At 52.0% G+C, this 15564-nt stretch overlaps 1 protein-coding gene across 4 annotated transcripts in view; it reads left to right on the top strand.

The window, feature by feature from the left end:
- The first annotated feature begins 3195 nt into the window (after positions 1–3195).
- The window catches only part of SCN4A (sodium voltage-gated channel alpha subunit 4), a 52281-nt gene continuing 39912 nt past the window's right edge, over positions 3196–15564 (top strand). For 3 of the 4 annotated variants that reach the window (XM_043905028.1, XM_043905029.1, XM_043905026.1), the window contains exon 1: positions 3196–3446. The gene's annotated coding sequence lies outside the window, so the exon portion shown is untranslated. Of the gene's footprint in view, positions 3447–4274; positions 4409–15564 lie in introns of those variants that run through there. The other variant, XM_043905027.1, reaches the window with a different exon arrangement.

The raw sequence follows: 15564 nt of genomic DNA, 5'->3' as shown, positions 1-15564 counted from the left end.
CCAGGCTTCCCTGTCCTTCACCATCTCCCAGAGCTTGCTCATCACCATTGAGTTGGTGATGCCATCCAACCATCTCGTCTTCTGTCATCTCCTTCTCCTCCTGCCCTCAACCTTTCTCAGCATCAGGGTCTTTTCCAATGAGTCAGCTCTTCACATCAGGTGGCCAAAGTACTGGAGCTTCAGCTTCAGCATCAGTCTTTCCAATGAATATTCAGGGTTGATTTCCTTTAGGATTGACTGGTTTGATCTCCTTGCAGTCTAAAGGACTATCAAGAGTCTTCTCCAACACCACAGCTCGAAAGCATCAATTCTTTGGTGCTCAGCCTTCTTTATGGTCCAACTCACACATCCCTACATGACTACTGGAAAAACCATAGCTTTGACTATACAGACCTTTGATTGAGTCACATATCCAGCTTTTGGACCAACCACTGTGGCCAAGAGGATTGGCCAGATCTAGGTGACAATGTCCATCTCGGTGGCCAGGGCAAGGTGGCTGTCCTGTAATCAGCAGCTTGGCCAGAATCACATATTTGGAGTAGGGGAGGAGCAGTTCCCCAAAGAAAGGAAGAATACTGTTATCAATAGAGAAGTATGCATTCCCCTCGGCAACACACAGCTTTTGTTTTCCCATGAGCCCCATCCCTAATCCAAATGGCACCTTGGGCAAATCAGAAAAATTAGCCCCTTCCTCGAAATATTTTGCCACCATCTGCTAGAAAACTATCATCTTAAATACACTAATCTACAATGACTATAGATGTGATTGGTTACCAGAATTGTGCAGTGCACAACCCATACAACTGAATGCATACAACCCTGCCACCTTATGTACTATAATTCCCTTCAATAACTTCAATTCCTCATTAAAGAAAGTCTGACTCCATAGAGCTTTGGGCAGTGGCAAGGCAGAGACCTAAAGGGCAGAGCCATAATTGGGAATGACAGCTGCCTCCCACCACCTCCCCTCCAGTGCCCACAGACAGGGAGCAGTGTGCTATCAAGGGAACACTGACCAGGAATTCCAGACGGTGGCCAGCAGCAAAGCAAATTGGAGCTGCATCAGGACTGGGAGTGACGAGAGGGACCCCCGAGGAGCAGTTTCAGGGAGACAATTTGAGAAGGGATGTGAGATAAAATCTCATGTTTTCTCTGAATGCCAGAAGAAGCAAAGAAGAAGTTGGACCGGCAGATGCTGGACTACATTAGCAATACAACTGTTGGTCCTTTAATGGACCAGAACCTGGTGGTCCGGAGTCGATGATGAGACAGTGAAAGAAGTAAAGAGGCTAATATTCCCTGGGTTACGCAGCTGTCTTTCGCACTCCAGGGAATCAGCCAGAAATAGAGAGATAGAGAGAAAAAAGAAAGAAAGAAAGACATGGGGACCAAAGCTCTGATGGAGCAAAGGTGTTTTAATCAACATGGTGTGGGCATATATACTGTCTTACAAGGTAGTTATTCTCAGCAAAGATAAAGATTAAAATTCCAGACTTACAAAACATAAGACGATCCCTATCAAAGAGAGAGTTGCAAACAATCACCTTTTACTGTATGGTTCATAAGAAGGAAGAGGGAACTTATCACCGTAATGAGAAATGCCTGGATTCCTCAGCCCTGGGAAAGACGTGCCACTCCTCTTGAATCCTGAATATTCAGGAATTAATAAGGGCCAGAGTGTTCCTGACAGATCCAAAACAGCACACAGGAAGCCTCTCGTTAAATGCTTCCTGACAACAGCCACATGGAAAATGGTTGTCAGGTCAGTGAGCAAAGCAGGATAAAGAACCTTGCAGCGAAAACACCAAGGTTTCCACCTTGGTCTAAAGACACGCCTCTGAGGGTGTCAATGACTCACTGGGAGGAGCTGTTCGAAGTCTGGGCAGAGCAGGAACTTCTCAGACCACAGGCAGGCCTGGCCCCAGGGAGGGGCTGGACTGTGCTGAAGCTGGAACCACAGAGAGCCCCTGGGAGGAGAGGCGCCATGGGGCCAGCTCCCAGGACCAAGGGTGACCGCTCCCCAGGCTTCCCTATGCCCCTTGCAAAGGTCGCTCTGGCCTGGGCTCAGCTCAGACACAGTTCTGGCTGCCAGAAAAGTCAGTGGCAGTGAGGGGTGTAGGAGACTGGGGGACATTTTGGGGAACAGTTACTCTGGATTCACTCAGAGATTCTCTTGTTTGCCCCAGGGCAGGAGCTGATGAGCAACAAGCGATGGGTCATTTCTTGACACTTCCACTAGAGGTCACCACAGTCCCAGAGTGGAACTGGGGGAGGGGGGCTAGACTAACCTCTCCCTCCTCTCACCCCACCCCCTCCCCAACTTCGGAGGGACAGATGTCTAGTCAGTGGGGTGGGGGAATGTTGGTAGAGGAATGACCCTCAAGACTGCTGTGTGGTCCCGCTAAACAGCTGTGTTTGGGGGAGGAGTTCATGGGTGTGAGATGTGGGTGTGGGTAATACAGACAGACAGACGCTTGATAAAAACCTAGTGATCAGGGACTTGCCTGCTGGTCCACTGGCAAAAAACCCCGCACATTGGGAAATGCAAGGGGCCCGGTTCCAATCCCTGGTCAGGAAACTAGATCCCACATGCCACAGCTAAGATCCTGTGCAATCAAATAAATAAATAAAATCAATATTTTAAAAAAATATAATGACCATAGGTACATATAGGTGGTCCTATGTACATGTGAATGAAGCACCCAGATAAAAATAACATGCCTGAAATGCCCAAATGCATGGGCATGACTGTGGTGTGTGTACACACTTGATACAACTATAAGGTCTGGGATATGCAACATCTATGCTCATCTGGGCAGGAGAGTGCATGTGGCTGCACGTGTAATAATACACGTATGTGCACAAACCTGCTGTGAGCATGTGAGCGTGTCTATGTGAGTAGCAGGTATGCATTTGAATGAGTGTGACACGCAGTGGACGCATTTGTGTGACTGTGTGAAGGGTATAGTTTACTTGTCCGGCTGAGCGTGTATGAGTGTGACAGTGGGCAGGGGGGAACACAGCTGTGAGTGTGTACAGAGTGTGCCAGCCAGTGTGTGCCCTGGGAGTGCTTCTGGGAACGAGTGTGAAAGGAGAGTCCCGTATGAGAATGAGCCTGTGGGCTCAGACGCATGCCCCAGTGGGCGTGTGTGTGTGCGTGTGTGTGTGTGTGTGTGAGAGTGGACGAACGTGTTGAGCGTGTCACGCTCCGGGTCAGCGGCCCCCCAGCCCAGGCAGTCCCAAGCCGAGCCCCGGGCACCCGTGAGGCCAGCGTGGCCCAGGCTCCCACCTGAAGATTGGCCGGGTCCTCAGGTTTCACTCATGACCCTGTGACATCAGCGGCAGCAGCTGTCCCCGCCGGCCGGCCCCCCGGCCAAGTCCCCCAGAGTCTCAGCCCCAGCCCGAGGTGGGCACGCCGCTCCAGGCTCATCTGCTCCCGTCCAACAGTGAGTACCGCGCCCCCCCCAACCCCCGTGCCCCGCCGGGCCGGGCACCCCGAGGGCAGGCCACCCCCAGGGGCCTGGCGCCCTGGCCCCCAGCCCAGCCTGGCTCTGAGGAAATCACCACTTTGCTCCGGGCACCACTGTCCTCCTGCCCACGCCGGGCCCCGCTCCGCGGCCACCCTGCCCGAGCTCCTAGGGCCGTGACCCCGGCCGGATCCCTGTGCTTGCCTCTCCCTGCCCCGTCGGCCTGTGCCCCCGTCTGGCCAGCCAGCCCTGCCCTCAGCCAGGGTCGTCGTCCTGGTCACAGACGGCCCAAGGGCTAAGGCTCGGCTCCGGACGGGGTGACCCAAGGGGACAGAGATGGGACTGAGTTTCTTAGGGGAGGAGGGTGGAGGGGCCAGAGCAGTGACTCGGCTTGGCCTGATCGCAGCGGCCCAGAAGGCAGGGCTGGCGGGGAGGAGAGCGGGAGGCCGGCTGGGGGGTGGCGGCGGCTCCTCTGCTCTGCTGGAACAGGAATCTGCGAGATGCCAGCAAAGGACACATCTCGGGCTAAGAGGCCGGCCGGGCTCTGCCCGCTGCCCCTGCCTCTCCCTGCCCCAGGGCGCACTTGGGCTCCTCTCCTGGAGAAACCGAGGAGGAGGCGGGCAGAGGAGCAGCTCCTCTTAGTGGAGGGGGTGTGGGGATAGGGAACCAGAAAGTCCGGGGCGAGGGTCATCCCTCATGGGGCCGCTGCACTGAAGGGTCTCTGGGGGACTCAGAAGGAGACTGGAGCTGGGGTGAGGGGGCTGGAGGTGGGGGGCAGCAGGGGTGCGGTGCCAGGGCAGAGCACAGCCCCCTTCCTCGCTGGCAGAGCAGGGCACCCAGGACGCTGGGAGGGAGCGTGGGCAGGGGCTGGCCAAGAAGACCTGATGGTCTGAGCAGAGATGGGAGAAGGTGTTTTTGGAGGCTCATGGAGCTGAAGGGAGGTATGTTTTGTGTGTGTTGGGGGGGAGTTTGTTCAAAAGATAGAAGATGCCCCATCTAGAAGGCCTGGGGAGGGGGGTGGGATAGGAGGGATTTTGAGGCTCCCAAGAGTGCGCTGGTAGGGGCGGGGGGGCTGAGCCCCTTCCCACTCTGCCCCGTTAAGTACTGTGTCCCGATGCCCCTCACCCTGCTCAGGGCACAAGGTCAGGGCGGGGGGCCAGGTCCTGACGAGAGCTTGTGACACCCCACTGTGGGGAGACGGCTTTCCAGGTGGAGACTAGACAGATCCGCCTCCGACCTATACTGCCCGCTGCGGCCCAGAGCCCGGGAAGGCTAGAACCCAGGGGAGCCTTAACATGATGTAATTGTTGCTCAGTTGTGTCTGACTCTTTGCGACCACATGGACTGTAGCCCACCAGGTTCCTCTGTCCATGGGATTCTCCAGGCAAGAATACTAGAGTAGGTTGCGATGCCTTCCTCCAGGGTATCTTCCCAACCCAGGGATCAAACCTGCATCTCCTGTATCTCCTGCATGGCAGGCAGGTTCTTTACCACTGAGCCACCTGGGAAGGCTTGAAGGCCATTTAATTCAGCCCCTAAAGATGAGCCAGCTTGGGGAGGGCAGCTAGAGACCAATTTCCGTGTCTGTCTAGTCTGGAGAGGGGAGGAGGCTGACAGAAGTTGGGGCAAAACCAGAGGTGAGCGTTGTCACTCATCTGGGGTGGCAGTGCTGGGGTTGGGGGCGTCAGAGGGCTGGTTCTCCCAGGGCCCTCCAGCTTCTTCCAGGGTCATCCCTAGTCCCCTGCTCGTAGCAAATGATGTGAATGGTTGTAGCCACTGCACTAGTATTTGGAGCCATGTCCCCTGTGTGGGATAATGCAGGGGCCCAGACATAACCCAAGGCCCACCCTCTTCATGCCAGGCAGCTCTCATGAGATGGGAGGTCTTTGGGGAAGATATCTAAGAGTCCTTCCTAGGTGGTCCCATCCCTGCCTGGCTTCCTTGTCATTTTTGCATCGGAACCTGCATAGGGTGGAGGCTCAGGATTCAGGGTGGCCTCCAGCTCTAGGCTGGCCTGAGTGTCAAAGTCTGCCTAGCCGGCTTCCCTGCCCTGACCCATCCAGGCCCAGGGGAGGGGAAGCCCTGAAGCTGATGTTGAAGGCATTGAACTCCTGGCCAGATGCTGGAGGTGGTCCTGACAAAGTCCCTGCCTTTGGGGGCAACTCTGGCCACCAGAACAGAGAAAAGCGTGGGTGATGGCAGGAAGGGGTGGGTTTAGAGAAGGCTCCCAGGGGAGGCAAGGCAGAGAGGAGAGAAGGGATTGGACCCTCCAGACCACAGTGGGAAGGCTCACTCTCTCCAGGTGATAGGAGAGATGCATAGAAGGGACATGAAAGATCTGAGCCCAGGGGCCTCGGAGAGAGAATGCAGGGGAGGAGGAGGGGGCGTCAGCGGCCCCAGTCCATGTTACACAAACCTCTGTCCCTCGCGTCCTCTCAGAGGGAAGGCTCAGGTTCAGAGGGTCCTGTCACTTACCTGGGGCACACGGCTCGTGGGGCCAGGGCTCTGTCCACAGTAGCCACGGCCCCTACTCCCTGGGGCAGAGCTCGCCCCCGAGACCCTGGGGGCAGTGGGTCCCCGGGGGCACCCCTGGGGGTCCCCAACTCTGCAGTGGCAGGAACAGGCCTGGACACCCCCACAGCTCCACTGGAAGGTGCTCATGGGGCTGGGGAATCCCAGGGTCTCTCCATCTCTGCCACCCCAGCCCCAGGCCTTTCATGTGCTCTGGCCCCCATTCTGCCTCGTCAGCACAGCTATTTTTATTCCCTGCAGTTTTCAGTCGGCAGCCCTTGTGTGTGTGTGGCGGGAGGTGGGGGGGCAGGGAACGGGACGGCCAGAGGAGTGGGAGGGGCTGGAGGAGCCCACTGGGCAACGGGAATGGCAGAGGGGCCTCAGTGCCCCTCCAAGGGCAGGCTGCCCCCGGCCCCCCGCAGGCCTCCCTGCCCTCTGCCGGGAGGCCCAGCAGAAATGCACAGTGCGAAAGCCGCAAGAGTCACCAGACCCCACTCTGTTTTTGAACTGGTTTGTGAAACCAGGTGCCAGCCCCTCCTCCACCCCCATAGGTGGGAGAAGGGCATGGCCCAGTTTAGACACTGGGGTAATGACATACCTTGGTGACTCAGAGCCAGGGCCTCTTCCGAGAGCCCCAGGGGTCAGGCTTCCAGCCCCAGTTTACTACATAAATAACACCTGGCAACTTCCTTCTCCTCTCTGTGCCTCCGTTTCCTCATCTGCCAAATGGAATAATAACAATAGGATCATGTCCGGATTACATGAGCTCATTGCATGTGAGGTGCCCAGCGTAGTGCTTGGCAAGTATATAAGTGTTAACTAGGAATTCACTGTTACACTTGTTATCAGGTTATGACTCTGAAATAAATGTCTCCTTGTTGGGGGGTTGGGAGTAACAGAAGGGGAGAAGAAGCTACCAGGTGGGGGTGTCTGGCAGGAAGCATTAGACCCTGTCCAGCTCTGGGTACCCTACATACCGGGGAGGAGGTGGGTTTTTTCCCTACCAAGAGATGCTTTTATCCTACGGACAGAGCTCCCCTTATGAGAGTGTGTGGTTTACAGGTATTGCCTCAAGGGCTCTGAGAGCCAAGGACAAAGCCGAGCTTCTCCCTACCCCAGCCTCCCCCTACCCCAGGCTCACATTTTAGTAAGAGCTGCAGGTGACTCTTGTCTTTTTTGAGGCTTGTTAAGTTCTTGATTGGCCTAATTTGGAAGAAGGATCTTCCACAGGGTCACTGGTGAGAAAACATCCCTGGAGCAGTTTCTGGGCTTGAACCAAGTTCTCTGAGTGGCAAAGCCAAGCTGCTGGAGGGGCGGGATGGTCCATCAGCCTTCCTTGGGAGTTTAGGTTATAGGTTCAGGTTCCGCGGGCCGCTCTTCCTAACACTCCTCGTCCAATTCCCTGAGTCCGGCAGGGACCTAGGGCCCAAGTGTGGGGTGAGGGGGTCAAAGCCCAGGCTACCCAGACGGTTAGGGGTTGATGGAGGGAAGCAGCGCCAGATTGGCCCTGGAACTCTCCAGGCTCAGAATCAGTTTTGAACCATGCTCTTCTCGCCTTCTGGGTAGGCCTAAGGCAGGAAAAAGGCCTGGCAGCCATGGTCTGGTTGTGGGGAGGGTGCGTGGAAGAGAGAACAGAGGCTGGCAGCTCCAGGGGGTGACCTAGGTGGGAGCCGGCAGGGTGAGGGGAGGCAGCCGGGTGTGCAGGCGTGGGTCTGCCTGAGGATGGGCAAGGTGGCCCTGGATATGTGTGTAGACGTGGCTATGCACACACAAGTTGGAGGGGAACCATCCATGGAGCCCCCATCACCATGCTTGGGGGGCACCTTTGAGAGAGCCAGCGGAGGGCAGGAAGCCCCAGGCCTGGGTGGAACTAATTAACCTCCCCACCCCTTGGAGCAGATGGGAAGTGTGTAGGAGCAGGCTGGCTGCTGAGGAAGTTGGGAGGGTATTTTAGAGTTGATTGGTGTAATGAAAAACCAAACCTTGACAAAGGCTCTTTACCAAACTACAGGTGGGGGCCCTTAGCCCCCACCACTCCCAACTCCCAACTCGAGGCCCCAGAAAGCCTGAGCCTGGGGCCTGCCAGGGCTTGCCAGACACCCACCCCAGCCCACGCCTTTCAGGGGCTTGGCCCGAGGACTCTGGTCTGTCCCTTGAAGAGGACAGACAGGTGAGGATCAGGCCAGCCCAGGGGGAGACTGGATGGGACTGCAACCTGGGCATGCCCCGGGCTGGGGGAGGGCAGCCAGGCTGAGCACCATCCCCCACTGGGCGAGCCAGAGGGAGGCTGTGTCTGTGGTAGCAGGCACGTGGATTTGGCCCCTCCAAGAGCCACATTCGAATCCTGGCTCCACCACTTAGTAGCTGGGATGATGAATGCGAAGCACTTGAAACAGTGCCTGGCATGCGTTTAACACCAAATGAACATACGGATGACTGCTCTGGATCAAGAAATAATTCTCAGTGCTAGATTTCTAATTTTAAAAAAATAGATATGTAACAAGCAATAAAGCTTTACTGTCTAGCGCAGGGAACTATAGTCAATATCTTGTAAAAACCTATAATGGAAAATAATCTGGGAAATGATAGGTGTATATTATAACTGAATCACCTTGCTGGGCATCTGAAACACTAAATCAACTATACTTCAATGAAATATATATATATATATATATAAAGAAAAAAAGATAATTCTTGGGCCTCCACCTCTCAGGCCCACACATGTCAGGATGACAGTTAGTGCACTGAGGATTGGGGGTCAGAGGAACCAACCCCCTCCCACTCCTAATAGAATCTTCCCCGAGCTGATGCTGATGAGGCCTGGAATTTACACCTTGAGATAAGATCAATTCCTTTGATTTAAGGATCAGTCTTGGGAGGGGAGGGACTTCCCTCTATGCAGGAGACCCTGGTTTGATTCCCGAGTCATTCCTGAGTCAGGAAGATCTGCTGGAGAAGGGATAGGCTACCCACTCCAGTATTCTTGGGCTTCCCTTGTGGCTCAGCTGGGAAAGAACCCGCCTATAATACTGGAGCCCTGGGTCTGATCCCTGGGTTGGGAAGGTCCCCTGGAGAAGGGAAAGGCTACCCTCTCCAGAATTTGGCCTGGAGAATTCCATGGATTATACATGGAGTTAGACACAACTGAGCGACTTTCACTTTCACTTCACTTGGGAGGGAAAACCCATTCCTGGGAACCCCATCTCGAGGCAAACAGTAAGTGCAAAATAAATGTGGCCACACTACGATCATTCTTTCCCCATAGGCAGGAGAAATCATCAGGCTGGTTTAATCAGGTGCCTGAAAAAGGGAGGCTTATTTCAACCTAGAGAGCCCCAACTGGAAAGTGTCATCAGCGTTAGCCCACCCCTTGTCCATGGTAACCCCTCCCCCACCCCAACCTTGTGACCCTGAGGGTTTCCAGAACTCTCATAGCTCCTGAGTGTCCAGAGGTTTCTGCATTAAGCTCCAGGCTGCCCTCCAAGACCTCTTGGAGCAGATTTCCTCCACAGAGAGTGTCAGACCAGAAGGGGAGGGCCATCTGGGGTGACTTCCTCCAGGCCCCTGGCCTGCCAAGGCCAAGGCCCTAAGTGGTGGCTAAGAAACAACACAGCTACCCACTTCCCACCCTACCCCCAGCCTACCCCATCTGAGAAAAAGCTGTGATTTGAGATTTACAACTAGGGGGATGGGAGGTGCATTCCTGGTGCTGGGCCACAGCAGAAACGCAGAAATTTGGGGAGTAGGCCACCAGGATGCCGCCACCAGGATGCTGTCTTTGGCCAGGACAGAGAAAGTTTGATCTGTTTCAGCCTCCCAAATAGTCCTGAGTCTGAGCCCTCACTGCAGGTGAAGCTTGAGAATTGGCTGCAGCTCTGGGTAATTTTGCTCTCAATCCAGAGAGAAACAGCCTGAGCCTGAACTGCGGCTTTACTAGAGATGAAGGGCATGCTTGGTTGGCAAGAGAGATGGTGACTGAGCAAGGCCAGCAAGTCATCCACCATCTCTGCATCCTGGGAAATGTGCCCTAGAGTGAACGGGAAGGCTGTGAGGGGCAGGTCTCATCCATTCTCAGTCTTCCGGAACTTTCCCATAGCAGCTGTTACATCTCAAGCTGGCAGGGCATGGCTGAGGTTCCGTGGGGGTTTCAGGCCAGTTCAGTGCACATGGGTGGTTTGAAGGACCCTCCTTGGAAGCTTGGTGTCCCAAGAGAGAAGGTTCTAGAAGCATATAGTGGCAGGAGGTGGGGATGTCTGTCATGAGTTTTGTTTGGCCAGTAATTTGGAACAATTAGGATCATAGGCACTCAGCTGTGAGGGACTGGCCTTGAACTGAGTGGGGAGAATCAAGATTTTACAAAAGATTGCAGGTCAAGAGGTGCAATGAATGAGAAGAACTTAAGTGGAGGTAGATGGAAAATCCTACACCTGAATTTGGGCTTCCCAGGTGGCTGAGTGGTAAAGAATCCTCCTGCCAATGTAGGAGACATGGGTTCAATCCCTGGGTCAGGAAGATCCCCTGGAGAAGGAAATTGCAACCCATTCCAGTATTCTTGCCTGGGAAATTGCATGGACAGATGAGCCTGGTGGCACTACAGTCCATGGGGTCGCAAAAGAGCTGGACACGACTTCATGACTAAACACAACCACCTGCATTTAGATTAACCTTACATCCTGAAACTCTGCTATAATCATTATTAGTTCCAAAAGAGGGGTTGTTTGTTTGTTTTTGGTCAATTCTTTTGGGTTTTATACAAAGACAATCATGTCATCTGTTAACAAAGACAATTTTATTTCTTCCTTCCTGATCAGTGTAACTTTCATTTCCTTTTCATGTCTTATTGCATTAGCTAGAACTTCAGTATGATCTTGAAAAGGAGTGGAGAGAGGTGACATCCTATCTTTGTTCCTGATCTTAGTGGGGAAAGTTCTAGTTTCTCACCATTAAGTACTATGTCAGCTGTAGGATTTTTTAGAAAAATGTTCTCTATCAGGTTGAGGAAGTTCTCTTCTATTCCTAGTTTGCTGAGAGCTTCTATCATGAATAGGTGTTGGATTTTTTCAAATTCATTTTCTATATTCATTGATACAACCATAGGATTTTTCTTCAGTCTGTTGATATGACAGATTAACATTAATTGATTTTCAGAACTTTCCTGTGCTAATTTTCTTAGCACAGTGGCTAAGACTTTGTGCTCCCCATGTAGGCAGCCCAGTTCCATCTCTGGTCAGGGAACTAGAACCCATATGACCCAACTAAGTGGTTGCATGCCACAACTTAAAAAAAAAAAAAGATACGGCATTCTTCAACTAAAACCCAGCAGAGCCAAATAAATAAATAATTATAAAAATTAACTGATTTTTTAGTGTTGGATCTGTGCTGCATACCTGGGATAAATCCCTTTTGGTTGTAGAGTATAGTCCTTTTTATATGCTGTTGGATTTGATTTGCTAATATTTTGTTGAGCTCCACGTGGATTTAAAAGGGAAAAGTCAGTTGCATAATTACAGGATGGTGAAACTCTGATATGGCCACAGTTCATGTTGAAAACTCCAGGGGTGTCTGTAAACTCCCCTTTTAAGTGGGCTGCTGAAAATGGAAATGCCACTTTAGGATGAATGAATACAATGGGTGTCCAGGCCAAGGAGAAAAGGCCTCTATCTTTGTGGTCAGACTATATCTGGAACTGGGTGTTCCGACCTGGCAGCCCCACAGAGACAATGCAGGGCTGGACCCGCCCCGGAGAAGAGCTGCCTCCCCCTCGGCTCCCTGCCCATGGACAGCTGGCCCTAGGCTGGCTCCCTGACTCTGGACCCTTCTTTTCACACCCCTTGCCTCCAGGCTCCCAAGACTGTAACCCCGACTTCCGCCCAAACTTCCGTTTTGACGCAGTTTCCGACGGAGCTTCTCACTTCCTGAGTTCTGGTGCCCGCGGAACAGGGTTTTAGTCTTGGCTCAGCCTTTCATTTATCATTCTCTAAAATTATCTTATTTGTTTCCCTATTTATTATCTGCCTTCTCCCTCGGGAATGCAAGCTCAGTGAGGACAGGGACTTTGCCACTCCCGTATCCCTGGCTCCCCAAACAGAGCCCAGCATAGAGTGGATGCTCAGGAAATGTTTGTTAAACGAATAAATGTGTGGTCTGGGGGTGTGGGGAGTTACTGCTCCTTTCAAGGCCTCAGTTTCCCCATCTGCAGAATGAAGGAGTTGGACTCCATGTCTCTGGTCCTTGCAAATCTAACATTCTTAAGTTTGGGGGGGGGGGCTGGGGGGGAGCGGAGGCGGGGAGGGGCACTGCCTGATGGTCCAGTGGCTAAGACTCCACATTCCCAATGCAGGGGACACAGGTTCAATCCCTGGTCAGGGAACTAGATCCCACATGCCGCAACTAAAGCAGCAGCAAAGATCAGAGAGGCCGAGTGCTGCAATCAAGACCTGGCACAGCCAAAAAAATAATAATAAAATAAATATTAAAAATTTTCCCATGAGAAGAGGTTTCCCTGGGTCCTCAAGCACCACATCTCTGAGGTGGAAGACAGAGACTGATCCTGTGGCTGGTGGAAGGAGGGTTTGAGCTGTCACATGGCTCCCTTTACTGCAGGCTGGACTTGAGGGGCCATGTGGCGATCTGCCTGCAAGACACCCAACCCACTGACATGGGACATTATCAGTGCTTGTCCCTGCCAGAAAGTTGCCGTGCGTACACCCCAGATGTCCTTTCATTCCCCACTGGTGCCACTGCAAAAGCACAGCTTATCCCTCTATTCTAGACACACCATTAGGGTGAGCAGGGGGCACATACACGCTGGCCAACGTAAACAACCCAGCACCCCTGGGAGGGGCTCTCCAAACCAGGGCGATGAAGTCCAGATTCCCAGACGTGGTCTTCAAGGCCCTGGCCTAGCTGCCCGGCCCACTTCCCCCAAAGCCCATAAACAGGGATTCCCTGGTGGCTCAATGGTAAAGAATCCCCCAGTCAATGCAGGAGACGTGAGTTCAATCCCTGCTCCAGGAAGACCCCACATGCCGCGAGGCAGCTAAGCCCACGCTCCCACAACTACTGAACCTGTGCTCTAGAGCCCGGGAGCCGCGACTACAGATCCCATGCGCTGCAACTACTGAAGCCCCCATGCGCCACAACAAGAGAAGCCACCGCAATGAGAAGCCTGCTGACTGCAACTAGAGAGTAGGCGCCACTCAACCACAGCTGGAGAAAAGCCCTCACAGCAACAGAGACCCAGGGCAAACAGAAATAAATAATTTTTTTTTTAAAAAAGCCCATAAACAGATTCCAAACCCTCCAAAGACTGACACAGTGTAGCTCCCTAGGTCCTGCTTCTGCGTTTGCTCTGGCTGTCCCTTCTCCGCTTTCACTTCCCTGTGCCCATAACTTCCTCATCCTTTGTGACTCAACTGAAAAGGCACATCTTTCCTTTCCCTGGTCTGGAAGTTACCACTCAGCCACCCGGACTCCCATAGCACAATCAACTCCCTTCTTTATTTATCTTTATTGGAATATAATTGCTTTATAATGTTGTGTTAGTTTCTGCTCCCTTCTTTAGGGCAGACATCTCTGTCTTCTCATATCATATCTTCTGTGCTCATTTCTCCCCAGCTACCAACTCTTGGAAGGCAGGATGCACAGCGGGTGCATCTTTGTGTCCTACTCAGGGCTAGCTCAGCTTCTGACGTATGAACAGAATGAATGGATGGATGGGTGGGTAGATGGATGGATAGATGGATAGGTGGATGGATGGATGGATGGATGGATGAAACCTATCAGAATCCATCTTATTCCCAGAAAGATGTATATCCAAGGCCTTATGCACTCACCAAGTGTCTGCCAAGTGCCCAGGCCTGGGACCAGCCGTGGTGATCTGGACAGACAGAGTTCCTGCTCTCTCAGCATTTTGGTCTGGTGAAGGAGACAGACAAACAAATTAGGCCAATAAACCAGTGATTACAAATTATGATAAATAACGTCAAGGAAAATACACCATCAAGGAAAGTACAAGGGACTAGGACAGAGAGTTGAGGAGGAGAAATCCTCTTGGAGAAGGGACATTAGAGGCTTGATGGGAAAGTGAGCAGGAAGAGCCATGTGAAGAGATAGGAGACAAGAGCTCCAGAGAGAGCTACGGTCCAAAGGCAGGCGTGAGTTCAGCGGTCACGGAGCTGGAAGGAAGCCGGAAGGACTGGGGCAGAGCGGGCAGGGAGAGCAGATCAGCAGGTAAAGGTGAAGAGGTATAGATAGGGGCTGGATCACCAGGGCCTTGGAGGCCACCGGAAGAAGTGTAGGTTTTATTCTAAGCACAATAGGACATTACTGGAGAAATTTAAGCAGGAGAAACAATATGATTAGTTTCTTGTTTTTAAAACAGTACTCACTGGGACCTCCCTGGTGATCCACTGGCAAAGATCCTATGTTCCCAAGGCAGGGGGCCCAGATTTGATCCCTGGTCAGGGAGCTAGATCCCACAGGCCACAACTAATGATCCTGCCACAACGAAGATAGAAGATCCTGCATGCTGCAACTAAGACCTGGCACAGATAAATAAATAAAATATCTTTTTTTTATGTTTACATAAACCAGCACCTGCTGCTTTACAGGACTGGTTTGGAGAGGGCAGGGACAAAAGCAGGCAGCTATTGCAAGAAAATGTTGTGACGTGGACCAGGGTGGGTGGGGGGAATCAGAGGTTATATGTATTTTGGAGATGTTATTAATAGAACTTTGGACAGGCCGAATATAGAGATAAGGGAGAAGAAGAATTCACAAAGACATCTCGGCTTTTGATTTGAGCAAATTTGAAGCTTGGACGGGTGGTGGTACCATCTCCTGGGTTGAGGAAGAGGGTGAATAAGACAGTGACCTTGAGGACCCTGATCTTGCAATTGATATTAGAAATGAGGAAAGTCTTGAGTTGACTGTGTCCTCAAGCTTAATAGTTGGCTGTAACCCCTTATGGGAGTGGAACCTGTTCTCCATAGTGGATGTACCAGTTTACATTCCCACCAACAGTGTAGTAGGGTACCTTTTTCTCCACACCTTCTTCAGAGTTAATTATCTAGACTTTTTGATGATGGTCATTCTGACCAGGGAAGTGATAACTCTTTGTACTTTTGATTTGCATTTCTCTAATAATTAGCAACGTTGAACACTTTTTCATGTGCATTTTGGTCATCTGTATGTCTTCTTGGGAGAAATGTCTATTTAGATCTTCTGCCTATTTTTGATTGGATTATCTATTTTATCTATTTGTTTTGAGAATATATTTCTGCTCTCTTTTTATTTTATATTGGAGTATAGTTGATTTTCGGCTTCCCTGATAGCTCAGTGGTAAAGAATCCATCTGCCAATACAGAGATGAGGGTTTGATCCCTGGGTCAGAGGATCTGCTGGAGAAGGAAATGGCAACCCACTCCAGTATTCTTGCCTGGGAAATCCCATGGACAGAGGAGCCTGGCAAGCTATAGTCCATGGAGTTGCAAAAGTGTCAGATAGGACTTAGGGGCTAAACAACAACATACTTGATTTACAATGTTATTTTAGTTTCAGATGTACAGCAAAGGATTCAGTTATA

The sequence above is a fragment of the Cervus elaphus genome, chromosome 5 (genome assembly GCF_910594005.1).
Source record: "Cervus elaphus chromosome 5, mCerEla1.1, whole genome shotgun sequence".
Classification (NCBI taxonomy): Eukaryota; Metazoa; Chordata; class Mammalia; order Artiodactyla; family Cervidae; genus Cervus; species Cervus elaphus.
The sequence above is the reverse complement of the archived record's forward strand: the minus strand, read 5'-3'. Positions and strand labels throughout refer to the sequence as shown.